Source organism: Fukomys damarensis, unplaced genomic scaffold (genome assembly GCF_012274545.1).
Source record: "Fukomys damarensis isolate Sample0158 unplaced genomic scaffold, DMR_v1.0_HiC HiC_scaffold_14, whole genome shotgun sequence".
NCBI lineage: Eukaryota > Metazoa > Chordata > Mammalia > Rodentia > Bathyergidae > Fukomys > Fukomys damarensis.
In genome coordinates, this window is record NW_022900926.1 from 64,378,745 (window position 1) to 64,394,117 (window position 15,373).

The following is a 15,373-nucleotide window of genomic DNA, read 5'->3' on the forward strand; positions in this document are numbered from 1 at the left end:
CATGAATGAAGTCAGGGTCCAGCCTCTCTACTGCCACCTTTGTCCTCTGTAGCAGGCCAGGGTCCTTTGGCTGGGGCTGTTTGCATGGTGTCTTCTGTGTGGCTGGGAGCTGCTGTGTCCTTGTGAGTGCCCTATTTCTGTGTCTTCCTATGGAGCATGGGTGTTCAGCAGAGCAGGCTCACTGGCCTGTTATTCAGTGTCACAGTGTCGCTGAAGCTCCGTAATATTATACAAATTTAGAATCAGCAAGTGAATCTGCAGCAAGGGCCTGGCAGAGTTGGTGGGACTGTGTTTACTCTGGAGTATACTAGGGAGGAATCACATCGTTATCACATTGGATTTGCAATCCATGGATGTGGGATGCTCCATTGTTTAGAGTAGTTTTAATGACTCTAAATGTTATTTTATAATTTTCTGTTAAAAAATCTCATGCATCTTTCCCTGCTTCCCTTAAATTTTTTTTTGATGTTTGTTACTGTTCTCTTTCTAAAATTTGTGTTACTTTTAGTGATGACATATAAAAAGTCATTTTAACAGCTTTGGTGATCTTGTTGGTTTGAATAATTTATCTGTAGATTGTTTGGGATTCTTTTCATAACACTCATATCATCTATGGCTGATGGCAGTGTTCTTTCTTTCAGCTCCAAACACTTTCTGCTTGTTTTTCTTGCTTTATGTTGACAGCTAGAGCTTCAGGTACAGTATTGATGACAATACCTAGTACCTGTTGTCACCTGCAAGTAAGTAGTGGGGCTTGCTAGTGCCTCTCAGCTAACAGGCTAACACTGATACGTTTATTTTACAGTCAGCTTTTATAAGGCTAGGGAATTTTTACTTCTTAAATAGATAAACAAAATTTATTTACTTTTTATATTCTATTTCTGTTAAGGATGTTGAATTTTATCAAATGTATTTTCTAAGAAATTTTAGGTGATTACACTATTTTCTTTATTTTTCTCATTTATTTCATGAATTAACACATATAAACCAACTCTGCCTTTCAGGAATAGGCCAATGTAGTTATAACATATTATTCTGTTTACATGTTGCCAGGGTGATTTTGATAATATTTGGTTTTAGAGTTTTGCATCTATATTCATAGGTGAAATTATCATTTTCTCTTTTTGTATTTTTTCAGGTTTTTAGAATGATTGCTATGATGACCTCATAAGAACGAATAAAATGATCTCATCTTTAAGAATTCTGTGTAAGAATTTGTGTAAGATTTACATTGTATCATTCTTGAATATTTGGTAGAATTCATAAATGAAACCATCTGTCCCTGGATTATCTTTTAACATTTAAAATTATGAATACAGGTTTTCAAATAATTTTATAATTGTTCATACTTACTGTTACTTCTTTTGTTGGTTTGCTCAGATGTGTTATTTCAGGGTTTTACTTCACTTTGTTCCCATTTCCTTCTTTGTCTCTCTTCATCAGTGTTCTTTTGAAATCTCCTTGATCTGCAAGGAGCACAGCTACTCCTGCTCTCTACTGTCACCTACGTGTTTTTGAGTGTGCCATGACTGCCCTACCTGTCCTCTAGCCTGGCCGCTCAGGTCTTCTCGATCATTTCTCCAGATCCAGAGCTCCCTCTGCCTGCCACTCCCAGGCCGGCTCTGGGCCTGGAGCGCGGTGCCCACTGCCTTCCTGGGCCTGCTTCCCCCGCCTGCCCTGAGGCTCCGCAGTACTGCACCCCTACCGGTTAGGAGCAGCTTTATGTTTATCCTCCCGTTTGTGGGTGCGGGAGCTCCTCTGCTAGGGCACGCAGTGTTCTTCTGAGGCCTTCACCTGCCTGCGCGAAGCCCATCCCGGGAGTCCTTTGTTCCTGTAGCTCACCCCCGGCCTCCCTCTCCAGATGCCAGGCCAAGCTTCCACTGGACACGCGGGCACCGCACAGGCGAGCGAGCATCTGCAGGGAGCCGCCCTGAGCTCGCAGTGGGCTTCGGAAACATGCAGGAACATTTACTCCTTTTCCTAGTGTTTGAAAAATTTTCTTCTTTTATATCGCTTTCCTACTTACTGCAACTTTTACATTCTTCTTTATGTGTCTGAGGTTAACTCTTCCTGGATTTTACTGTTTTCTATCATATTTCCCTTGCCATAATTTTTGAAAGTTTTTTTGAGTGTTGGCTTCCAACGCTGCTCTTATGTTTCCTCAAATTCCATTGATCATACATTTTTTTCTTTTTCTTTTGCTTTCTTTCTTTCTTTTTTTTTTTTTTTTTTTTTTTTTTTTTTTGGTACCGTGGATCGAACTCAGGACCTTGAGCTTATGAGGTAGGCAGCAGAACCACTGAGGGAAATCCCGGGCCCAATCATATATTTTTAATAGGTCTTTGTCTCTGGATTTTCAAACAGTATAACATTTTTGCTTTGTGGCTACCCCAGCTCCTTTTATCTCTCACTTTCTCTGAATACTATTTCTGTTTTTTACTTCAGTGCTGTGTGGTAACTTTCTTCTCTCCCTTCTTATTCATCCCTAGAGGGCCCCAGGATATGTGATGAGCTGTTACAGATTATAATTTGGAGCACAAAGCAGAAAGGAAGGAAAGGTTCATGAGACTGTCTAGTCTAAGCTGGCTGAATTTAAAATCACAGCTCCCTGTGATTGTTTATGTTCAAAGCCTTCGTGCCAGCGTGAGAGTGCCAGATAAATTTCTCCAGCATTGACTCTGAAGTCTGCAGTGCTTATGGGTGATTTTCCCCTTAGGGTTAATGTGATTTTCTTGTTGATAGTTTATTTATGCAATAACACACACAAGCACAATACAATCTTTATTACAAAACTTTTTCCCCAATTATATTGGTAGAATCATAGGAGAAATAATGCCATTGTTGGGCAGAGACTGCAGCTTCCCACCCCCTTGCACACCTGGTGGGTGTGCAGTCAGGAGGAAATCCCTGGCAGGCAGTTTGGCTAAAGGCCAAAACCTTAGAGTGCACATGCCCTATGATCACACCTAGGACTTCACTCTAGGGAGCTGCTCAGGAGGGCACACGGGGAATCTGTTAGCATGAGAATTTAAACACGGCAATTGCAAAATTTGGAAGTGATCCACAAAGAATGAGGTGCTATGTGCCTAAAATAAATGAGATGATTAAGACTGGTGCTCTTAAGTGATTTTTTTTTTTGGCCTTTAACCTCCATTAATAAGGACACAATTTTAATTAAATAAATGTTAGTGTTATGAAATATTAACCACAAAACTTCAGCAAATTACTGGAACATTCCCTGCAGTTACTATGGGGCATGGTAGGAACTGAACGGTGCCCCAGATTCAGAGACCCCTCAGCCAGACAGCTCTGCATGGCCAGGGCTCCCTCATGCTATCTGCTGTGTGGTGAGGACCTGCACAGCCCTCGACCACGGTTGGCCCTGTGGTCTGGTTCTACACTGTGGCAAGGCGGTCCTGGTTCTTCCTCTGTTTGGAATTCTGCATGGCTCCCAGCCTGCGCAGAGCAAAAGCCCTTTAGGTTGAAGAGCCTCTTCTGTCTGGCCCCTCTCTGGCCTTTCTCAACCTCCTTCTGTCTCTCACCCGGTCAGGGTCTTTGCATGAACCATGCCCTCTGCTTGCAGGATTGCTCTGGGTGCTCTGGGCCTCAGCTCCTGCTTTTCTTCTCATGCACCGCACACCAGCTCTCGTGTGAAGTGCAGTTGGCCTCTTGACTATGCTCCTGCTTGAGGTCTGTCTTCCCCACTGGATGTGAGAGTGTTGATGTCAGACGTCTGTGCTTTTCCTCTTGTGTGTTTCAGCTCACAGTGGCCACTTAATATTACTTGCTGGATAAATATGAGGCTATTCTGTTCATCACTGAGCTAGAAGAAAAAAATTTAAATAGTGTATCTGTCTTTCTCTTATATGAGAAACTCAAAAGTATAAATTAAGAAGCAAAGTAAAAGATAACAGGAAGTAGGGAGATAGACTGTTCTCAGATGGGAAGAGGATGAAGAGGTACAGTGGTGAGGCGGAAAGAGACAGGGATGCAACAAGGCACTAAGATATGCTATGTGCAGGGACCAATTCCCTACAAAGAATACAAACATTATATACTGTAAACACACACTAATTAAAAAGAATTAGTATATAGCAAACAGTTAGATTCATATTCATTTCTGAGAAATGCTTATAATGAAAAGAATTTTCCTAGCAAGTTGAAACATTACATCAGCCTTATATTGTATAATTTTTAATAATATTGTTTTTATTACAAAAATAATAAACAAGAAACACCAGCAATTAATGTTATATCTTTATTCCCTTTTACTCAAAACTTCTTATAAATTTTGCTATGTAGTCTTTTATGAATTTGGCATCTGTCCATCCATTTATGTGTCTTCTATCTTCTATCATCTATCTAGATTTTATCTAGTATCTATAATTTATCCATCAACTTCTATCAATCTATCTTCTACCATCTATTTATCTTCTGTTGATAACTACCTGTATCTCTCTATCATCCATTTACCAACTATTTTTTCATCCTTTAGTTATATCTCTGTGTATTTATATAACTTCTATCTATATGTCTATCTTCTATCTTCTACTTATTCATCACCCATCATGCATCTATCTGTCCACTTACATATCTCTCTTCGATCTATTATCCATCCATCGACCTACTACCTACCTACCCATCTGCCTATCCTTCTGTCCACCCATCCATCTTCCATCTGTCCCTTCACACAATATGTGTTACTGTACAGGTTCATTTTATTTCATCTTCCCTTCCAATGAATGACATCTATTGCATGGATGCCCATTTGCCATTCTTTTCCTGATAAACATTCAGTTAGTTACTTCTTTTTCTCTCACAGCAATGCCATGACAATCACCCTTCCACATAAAGGCTCACTGTTGATTTTGTTCCTATTGGCTGTATTCTCTAGGGTGGGATTTCCAAGACCATTTCTAGCAACATGTTAGAGGGAAAACTCCAAACTCTGTATTGTTGCTGACACTGGAAGTCCTCATTTGCAAACTTTTTTTTCCTCAACTTTACTGGTAAAAATGCTATCTCAATATTACCGAGTGCACAATGCTGTGATTTGGAGCATTTGAGCATCTTCATGGGTGCTGCTAAGTTTTTACTTCTTCCACTGCAGCACCCACAAGAACAACTGAGACTCATGTAGTGAAAGGAAAAGATCTTCATGGTCTATAAGTTCAGCAGCACAAAGAATTAGCACCAGAACGCTGTCCTGTGTGTGGACCCCAATTGATGAATCATATAAGGCACAGTCTCTTTATTTTATTTTTTTCAGCTTTACTTGAGTTTATTGGTACATTTTAGGGATACAGTACAGTTACATTCATTGTTGGGATCTTGTACCTCTACATGACAAGTCTTGATTCTCATTTTTTCTCCTTACTCCTGCCCTCCCTTCACCCTCTCCTCCCCTCCCCATCTACAAACACTTTATTTCCATCTTTTCATTATCTCACATTTTTTTTCTTTTCCCTTATTACCCTTCCTCTACCCATCCCACCTTCCCTACACCTTTAGCTCCTTTCTTCCCATTTCTAAATGTCAGTAAACTTATTAGGATCTTATGTATTATTGCAGATTATTCACACCAGAGAAACTATTCGGTATTTACACATGTGAAGGCGCAGTCTCTTTAAATGGGAGCCATACATTTTTTTGGGGAGGGGAGCTATCCATTTTGAAAAGAGACTTGTTGAAATTAATGAAAATAAAATCAAGTGCCCACACTAAGGCCAAAACAGTGCTGGAATAGGACCCTTCCAGTGGCAGGGTGTCCCCTTTCCTCAGGGTACATGAGTACTCTGTTCTTGTGTTCATATTAACTTGTCCGGTTTGGGCCAGCAAATCGTGTAGGGCATCACACAAATATTTCTGTTATCATTATCTTACAGACTCTACAATACCAGTAATGCTCGGGCACTCAGTTAGGACTGAAAAGGAGGAGAAAAGGGAAACTTCTGGGCTAATTTATGCAATTGTGCAAGTGTAACCCTCAGACAGTTTCATATTGGTGTCAGTCAAAGGACTAGCTATGTGCTGGCCCATACTGACTCCAATGAGGGTGGGGTTCAGTGTCCATCTCCCTAGGCCCCCTCAGCTCAGTCCCACATCTGACAGCACAGGAGATGTACTAGCCTGTCCCCACCCATCCCTGCCAGGTACAGCCTCAGCCTAGAGTGCAAACAAACAGAGAGAATAGGTAGGCGGGGTCTGCACATGTCCACCCTGTGAGGCCATTCTCAGAAGAGGACCAGCTCTGAATGGGCACAGGAGGTTTGTGGTTTCTTTCCACAGCCTGTTGTCCAGCCTGAGATGGATACACGGACACTTCTGTCCATCAGGAGACAAACCATTCAGCAGATGACAGGGTAACATCGCCCTGGATGTGCTCTGAGGTCATGGGCTACTTTGCCTCTGGGTGGGTTTGATACAAAGAGCATCACTCTGTGGGTCTTGCGTGTCTGGCTTCTTTGGCTCAGCCACACCCTTGTCACTGTCTGTAGCACCAGTCACACATTTTCAGGTCTCCATGATGTGACTGCATCCGTTCTGTCCCCAGGGATACTTTGTCTGCCTCCTCACTGAGGTGACTGGAGGCAGCATGGCTGGGACACCTGTATAACCCTGTTGGTTGGAGGCACCTAGACCTGCTGGACTCTGTGTACTGGTGACAGAGTCATTTAGGATGTAGTGAAGTAGACAGGTGTGGGGGTAGTTGACTGTGATGCCTTTGTGACTCGCTCCTCCTGGAGAAACAGAGGAGCATCCACCCCTCAGCGACCCCTCACTCAGCCCTGTGCAGTCCTGGCCCCAGGCCAAGTGACTTGCCTTAGCTTCTGTCAACATAAGTTGGCTTCACTGGTCTTAGAACTTCCGGCCCACTGAAACCCACAGCTGTTCTTTCCTTTTGAATTTTTTGGCTTAGCATTGTGTTTTGGGCCAGTGTGACTCCATCTTTCCTTCCTCTTAACCAAGATACCATAGACCATAGTTGGGTCTGAGCTGTTCCCAGTCTGTGACTTGTCATGAACGAGTGTCCTTGGCTCTTTCTGCATGTGACTTTGGGGACATGCGCTTCTCTCCTGGACCTGGAGTGGACATGGAGGAGTGGAGTGCCTGGGTCACAGGGTAGACAGCTGTTTAAGGAAACTGCTAGTTCTCAAGGTGGCACAAAACCAGCTGTGCATGAGAGCTCCTGTCACATCGGGCCAATGTGTGTTATCCTCTTGTCCAGGTCTGTTTCAGCCTTTCTGGAAGGTACATGGTTTCCTTTGGTAAATGCATCAAGACCAGAAGAGCAGCACATGTCCAACCCCTCCGACCCTGCGGGATGTCAAAAGACTCAGGCGGACTGGCCATGGTCTGGCAGGGATCTGGGATGGCAAAGGCAAGACTATGCTCCTTGTTGATATTTTCAGAAGATGTATGTGGAGATTTGGGTTTAAGACCTGCCTGTTACCCTGCACACCTGCAGACCTGCATGTCTTCATTAGCACTTTGAAATGACTGCCTTTTCTTGCCTTTATCAATCAGACTTAATGATTGAGTATGGCCTTTAGCAATGTACTGGGTCTTGCTGGGCAGAAGTTTTGCTATTGGTTCAAGGAAAGCTTTTCATGTAAAACAAATGAACTCCATGATATTTTGGACCAGTATACCCCAAACATGATATATTTTCACCTAGAAACAAGCGGAATGTGAATAAAATCCAAATAACTTTCCGTGGCCTGTTTTTACATCAAACACCTGCTTTATATTGACCTCAACCACATGAAGTTGCTGGGTTTTAATCTGAAGGGTCAAATATTGACCATTACATGTAATTTGGTAGAAGCTTGAAATCCGCCCTAAAACAGGATGGGGTTCAAATACTGAAGTGTCAATTATTAACACTCAGCAAATGAGGAAAATGACACATTTTCTTAATTAAACCAAGAAATGACAGAGTTCAAACAGAATTCATTAAGATTAGAAAATAATATTTTAAAAGATATTGCATTAAAAAAACCCAAAAAACAAAAGGCACAAACTAAAGTTGACCAGGCGATCGAAAAACAGTTCTTCCTGGGAGAAAACTCTCAATTCATTTTTACCAGCATTTGACCTGATAGCTGTGCTTCTATAGCTCCTCAGTTTTCTGGGTGCAGAGCATGATGCTGGAGACAGCCAGTGGCCGCCCGGGGCATGAGCAGACTAGAGACCCAAAGCTACTACTCAGCAAGAACTGGGTGTACCCATCTATCACACAGTTCTAAATTAATTTGGTTTATTTTTTAAAAACAACATTGTTTTCTTCCCACTATAAAAGTATCACGGGAAATACTAATGGCCAAAAGGAGAGAGAGTTTCCAGCATCTCCATATGCAGAGTTAATTCAGTGACCATTTTAGCGAGCACATGTACAATCCTTTCTGAGGGCTTCTATTTTGTATTAAAATGAAATAATATAGGGCAAACTGAGAGTGGCATCTTTCACTAGTGCCCGCTGCCAGGTGGTCTGGATGTGGGTTGAGGACAGGACAGTCTTGCTTGCAGAGGTGGGATGCTTTAGTCATTACTCCCCAGCTTGGACTTGGTCCCTTCCATTGTGAAAGGACCAGTGCTCCGCTAACTTCACGGCCCCTTCTCCCCACTTTGCATGACAGGTGGAAGTGGCCACCTCTGTCCATCTTGCTTGGGACCCCTGTCATGCCTGAGGACAGGGGAGGCATGCCTTCCCCACTCCGGGGCTGTAGTCTTACCTCAACCCAGCCGCCATGAGGTTCAGTGTGTCTTGCCTCACACCAGCTTGCCCACCTTGGCCTCCTCTGAGCCAGGTCCCAGTTTGAGGGGACAGTGTGCAGCTCCCCCTGCTCTCTGGCAGCTGTGAGTACCTCCTCCACCCTTTCAGCCTGCATTTTCCTGGGGCCTCAGTCCCTGAGTACAAGGGTGGCCATTGCATATGTCCTGGTCCCTACTTAGTCCAAAGCTGTGCTCTGTCTCCTCACCTGACCCCCCTGACAGACCTGCCACCTCTTGCCTGTTGGCAGTATAGCCCTGAATCCCCCATTGTGTTTTCAGGATCCCTTCAGAGAAGTATGGGGACAGCTGCCCCGCGCTGTCCTGAGCACACCTTTCCCAGAGCTCTCTGTGAGGAGGTCCAAGGGCTGTCCAGGGGTGCTCCAGGCCTGGCTCTCCTCTCCCCACCCTCAGGCCTGATTATTCAGCTGTATCTAGGCAGCTGTGCCGTTCTCACCCACCTGGTGTCCTGGTCCCTCTCATCCTTCAGGCCCCTCCGTTGTCCCTCCCACTACCTCCTTCCTCTTGTAGCCTGGGTCCCTACTATCTGGACCCAGTTCTGTGCCTGTCCCCCTCAGCTTCTCATCTTCTACCTCCCACTGGCAGGTTGTCTGTCCTCCACCCCTGCCCTATGTGACCCAGGCCGCTGCAGCAGATTTTTCACTGTGCTGGAGACAGTGTCTTTATTCCCTTGTGTCTGACTGTGTGTAGCAACACCAGGAAGCAGATGCCACATCAAGAGTTCAGCTAAATACCATGTAGCCAGCCTCAGGATCTTCCCTTTCTTCCAGGGACTGCTGCATCCATTCTTGGGATCATCTGCACCTACACACACACAGAAATACATTAGATCATGTGTCACTGAATGTCTGCTGGACAACAGGAGGGGCAGGTCCTTAGTGTGTCATGAGTTTCACAGGCACCTCCCCTCCCCTCCTGGTTGCCTTAGATGCAGTGTACAGGCCACCAAGTGACAGATGCCAATGGAACGCCAAGTCAATACTCTACCAGAAATTTCTGGGTGATGGAGACTTCCTCTGGTTTCTCCCCTTTAGCAGCAGTTGAATGAATTGTATGAGGCCATTTAATTTGCCAATAATTTAAGTAAATAAAGTAATGTCCTCATTCTCTCCATGCTTCCACTTAATATATGTCTTTCCTTGATGAATGAGCAACCCACCCCTTAACGTCCTACCCACATCTGTGCACAGCAAAAGCAATGTGTTTCTGGCTTCCCATCTCTGCATGACTATCACCCATCCAGAGCCACATCCTTCCATCCCCAAAACAGTCTCTCCGGCCCCATGAATGTGAATCATTGAGGCTGGGTTTTCACACCAATAAACTTTGCTGGACTTTTTGGAAGACTACAGAAGGCAGTGGGGAGACAGGAAGACTCCTGGGTATGCTAGGAGAAGCAGAAGTGTGCTGCTGGTAGGTGGGAGGAGAGATGCTGAGGCACCACCAGTGCCCCTCCTGCAGTTACACCTGCATCCGCAGGGTGTGGTGAGGGGCTTTGTTCTTGCTTCAGGCTGTGAAGGGAGCCCTGGCCAGGCACTCTGTTCACATTCAACAGGAAGCTCCCTAAAATCCCGAGATCCCTAACCTGTCTTCTGGGCCATTTCCTCCGGATCCAAGAGCTGCAGTTTGGCTTCCCCCAGCGGCCAATTACTGTCTTCTCCTCACGCGGAGGGGATGAGGCCAATGTCACCTGTGGCTCAGGATCAGTGAATGGCTCCGCTCTCCCCAGCACAGAAGTCATCTCTGTTGGGAAGCCTAGGATCCCCAGAGACGGCTCCCGCTGGCCCTGCTCCAGGGAAGGTGTTGGAGTGCAGGTGGATGGCACTGCCCCTTCATGCAGAGCTGCTTGGGTTTCTTGCAGGCTGCTCTTTTCTTTTTATTTGGTCCTGAGGGAGACAGACAAGCACTCTTTGATGACACAATGAGCTCGATTCTTCATGGCAGGGACGTTTTGGGAACACACTGGGGAGCCCATATGGCTTTGTGCTCTGGCAGCTTGTGAAACCACGTCCTCCTGACAGAAGAATAAAGCCTTTCAGGTGGGACTGGATCCAGGTGGGATTTCAGACTAAAACATCAAACAGAATTTCTGGAAGAAATGCATTTGTTTGCTTTAAAAATCTTAGCAGTTTGTTTTGCAGTGTTAAGAATTGAACCCCTGGCCTAGTGCACACTAGGCAAGCTTTCTGTCATGAGCTGTACCCTTGCCCTTAATCTCAGAGTTTTAAAAACAGTGTGATGGTTCTGTACATATATACATTAGGTAAAGCTCAAGTCAGGGTAAGTAGCATATCTATCCTTTCAAACACGCATTATTTCTTTGTGGTCAGAGCTTTCAGAATCCTCCTGCCTGGCTCTGCTACAACATGGTCCATGGCATAGGTACACTAGAACCCCAGACTTACTCTTTGATCTAACATACTGGCATCGTGAGGTGTTTCCACCCTGCCAGTAGTGAGTCGGAGGAGGGAAGAGCAGAGCTTTGAAGTGTCTGCTTCCTCCTGGTGCAGTGGGTGGAGGGATAACCTCTGCCCTGGGCCAGCAGCTCTGCACCCCTCCCCTTTCTATGCCTCTGGCTAGGGCTGGGATGTCTCCCTCTGTCTGAGTGAGGACTGTCTCACCACAGCAGAGGCGCAAGACCGACTGGCCACCATAGCTTAGGATAAGAGCGACAGAGGAAAAGAGCAGAAGCAAGCAGTGTGGCTGATTTCTGGCTCCCCACATTTGCTAGTGTTTCCATAGAGACACAGGGTGCAGGCAAGGCAGGTGTTGTGGGGCAAAAGGACAGTGGGTTGCTGTTATGAATGGCTGCATGGCCCTCAGGTAAGAACTATAGAGGCCTCAGTTGGGCCCAGCCTCATGCTCTCTTCACTCTGGCTGCACGGTGGAGACCCACAGGGAAACCTCAATGCCCCTGTCCCATCACATGTCCCTGGGGAGGGTCTGGGTGCTGGTCTTCAGGGGACTTCGACTACTGGGCACAGAAACTCTGTCCCTTCCCGGACTTCAGCTGGACCCTCATTTGATGCTTCTGCAAGCCACTTAGCAGGCCCCGGGGTCCCCAGTTTCCTCCTTCCCCTGAACTCCAGGTGTGGGGAGGGATCGGCGTCACCCCATACAAAGGTGAATCCGCCAGCAGTATGTGTCACCAGTGACTCCTTCCAAGTGTCACAAATCTCTGGCACTATTCTCCTGAGGAGTGCCACTGTGCATATACATTCCCATCATGTGTGTGGAAGATGAGCTGATTTCCACAGAGACAGGGCAAGGCTGGTTGAGATCACATGAACCTGCCCCACAATGACACTGAGAAAGAGCACATGCCAAACACGAGGAACTACGGCATTCCTCCACCCTCTTTATTCCTGTTTGTGGAATCAAATGCCAAAATGCTTTCTTTAGAGTAGGAGCATTGCTTTCCCCCAGAAAACAATGATGGTCATAGAATAACCTGGGAAATAATTTTTAAAAATCACACTGACTTCAAGATAAATGACCTCTGTGTAGGGTGACACAAAGCTTCTTTAAGGATGGTCCTGCTAATGCAAACATGTTGATTAGCATAGCTAGTAGGGGACAAAGTGTGTGACATTTTCCAGATTAGATTTGAGAAAGGTTTAAGGGAGGAAACAATGTCTCATTCATCCTCTTGTTAACACAGTTGAGGAAGAAATGCTTGGTGCATAGATGATGACAGACATTCCTTGTTTAACCACTGAGTTATGGTCCTGTGACTAATTGGTCACTGAACGAGAAATCCTATATGGTACATATATTACAATATGCTGAACAAACCCATGGTCAGAGGAAACTCCAACTTGGTGCCTTCCCTGTTATTCACATCAATTCTGACACTCAGTACTATGATGCATAGCAACATAGAACTGGGACTGTGCCGAAGTCTCCATAAGGCTGTACTGCCGCTCATCCTCCTGTGTCATGAGAGTGGACACATAAGTCTGAGCGGCAGACCACAAGTCCAAACATCACACATTTGTGAGTCAGAACCATTGTTAAGCAGAGAGAGATCATTAAACAAGAAATATCTGTACTATTTCAGGGGGTAAACATACTGCCATTGATTGCCACTGATATTCTTTCGTATGGTCCTTGCTACACACAGGGTTTTCACAGCAAATATTTCATTTGAATCTTTGCAAAAGCCCTGGAGATCTGAGGTAGCCTTGCATCTCTGTAACAGGTAGAGCCGCTGATGCAGAAAAGAGCTAAGCTTGAGCCTAGGGTTCCTCCCTTTATCCCTGATGGGCCTTGAGTCACCCAGGGTGTGCAGGGGACTCCTGCTTTCTGCTCACCTCCCTGTCTCTGCTTGCTTCCGCTCCACCACCAGTGAGCTCTCTCCTGAGATAAATTAGAGGTGTAAAGCCAGTCTCAGTAGAATAACATGCAGTATTCTCGTAACATGATCTAACACATTTAGAAATAAGTTCTACTTATTTCAATCATAAAATAAACTATGAATATATTTACATGAAACCTAGGGACCTCCACAGGCGTCCCTGGGTGGAGAACTCAATTAGAGTGGCACCCCTTTGGAGACTTCCAAAGACTTTTTGAACTATTACTGTACGAAATGGCACTTTGAAGGATATCCTTATACATGATGATTTTTTCACATATTTTATTCCCCCCTTAGGTGAGATTCTTCTTGTGGACTGGACAGGTGAAAGGATATCAGTATTTCTGCAGCTGTTGTGGGCCATCTTCAGCAGCTTTGCAGATGCAGCCAGAAGCCCCAGGACGTTACAGCCAGCAAGTATCTGAGTGGGCAACATGCCTGCCTCTTGTCCCCACAGCATTCTGTGGTTTTTTAAACGTTCTAGTGCTGGCGATTAAAAATTGTACCTTTGTTACTTGACTGGAAATATCGGGTGTGAATAAATAGCCTGAGTTGATGCAAAGAAGCAAGGACTAACTTGGGGTGATGGTGTCCCCCAGTGGCTTGTCGTGTACTAGGGGAGCCTGTGCTCTGATGCTGCTCTCAATCGCCCCCTGTGGGTGCATCCTGCCCTCCTTCACAAGGGACGTGGGCATCCTGGAGCCCACACCTAGGAGAAACTCCTGGCTGATTTGTGCAGCTTGCGTGGGATCTGGTACAGACGGCAGGACGCTGTATTTAGAACTTCGCCACCCCGTGCAGACTGGGTCCCCAAGCCAGAGCGCACAGAAACCTTCCACGTTTCCGAGCTCAGCCGGAAATCCGTTGCAGGGACGCGGACCACTTGGGTTGTCTGAGCTGGTCTCTGCAGTCAGCTTCCATTTGGCGGGGCTGGGCGCCCCCTGGTGTGCATGCGGGGGATCGCTGGGCCTTTGGCCAGGCTGGGAGGTGGAAAATTAATTTCTCAAAACACAACAGAAGAGTCCCATTTTTTTCCTGGAAATTAGAGTGGAAACTCCTGGCACTCCTTGGGTACTCCAAACCGTGAACGTTCTCGTGACTTCGTGTCAAATCAGCCTCGTCCCTGCACCATGACCAGTGTCAAAGGAGAAAACCAGCTTTCCTTGCCCTGGCCTCTCTCTGAGTTTTTCCCTCCATCCCTCCCTTAGGGCTCGGTTCTGGTGCCCCTGGGTGCACATGACCAGCCCTGCGATCCCCAGCTTGCCCTTCCTCTGCTGTGGGGTGAGGGTAGACCGGACCAGCTTTCCGGTTAGACATGGCAGCATGAGACAAAGCAGAGTACCTGGGAGCACAGTCTTCAGCAAGAGGCGACCCGCTGGTCCTCCCTGCCTCCCTCCTCTGGGCATCTTCTCTGGCGAATGACACCTTCTCAGGACATCCAGCCTGGTTGCAGTGCTGCCTTCCAGCACCTGCTCCTCCCCAGAGCCCATCATCTATATCTTCAGGACAGGTCCAGGACCCAAGAAGAGGACCGGGCAGTGGACAGTCCTCTGCGGTCAGCACCAAAGATGTGATACCAGCTTCTCAAAACACAAGCTGTGATGCTGCAGCTTAATCAGCAGCAATTCTGGCCCCATAACTTCTTGTGGTCTTGCTTGCCGGCCTTGCTTCCGCAGCTGATTTGTTTTCTTTCATGATAATCGAGGCAGGGGTAGGTTAATTATGGCGAGGCATAAGCAAGGGATGAAGATGATGATGGCTGGTCCTGAATTCATCCAGCTCTCCTTACTGTCCAGCCACCAAGTCTACTGTTATTAGAGAGAGGAAAAAATCATTAGACTTGCTAATTAGCGTGCTTCTGTCAGTCAGTGAGTTACTGAGCACATGTTTTGGGTTGGGTAGTATGCTTAGGAGTTGAAAACCCACCAGGTACAATGGCCTAATGCAGCTGACATAGTAGCTGCTTATGTAGAAGGCCCTGCCTGCATTTGTGGGCTTCCCACCTTCTAGGGGGCTGTCTTTCCTGAAAGGTTCCTGCCATCCCAGCTTGGGGACCCAGGCTGCTCCTGGCATAGGCCAGTGAGACTTCTGCACATGAACTACAAACCCCCACTGGAGCACAAGCCCAGCACTACTGAAGATCCTACGGTTTCTGATAGTGTAAAGTTCTCTGCAGAGCTTTTCATGCTGCATTTCAGTGATTTCAATCTTTGTGTATAAGGC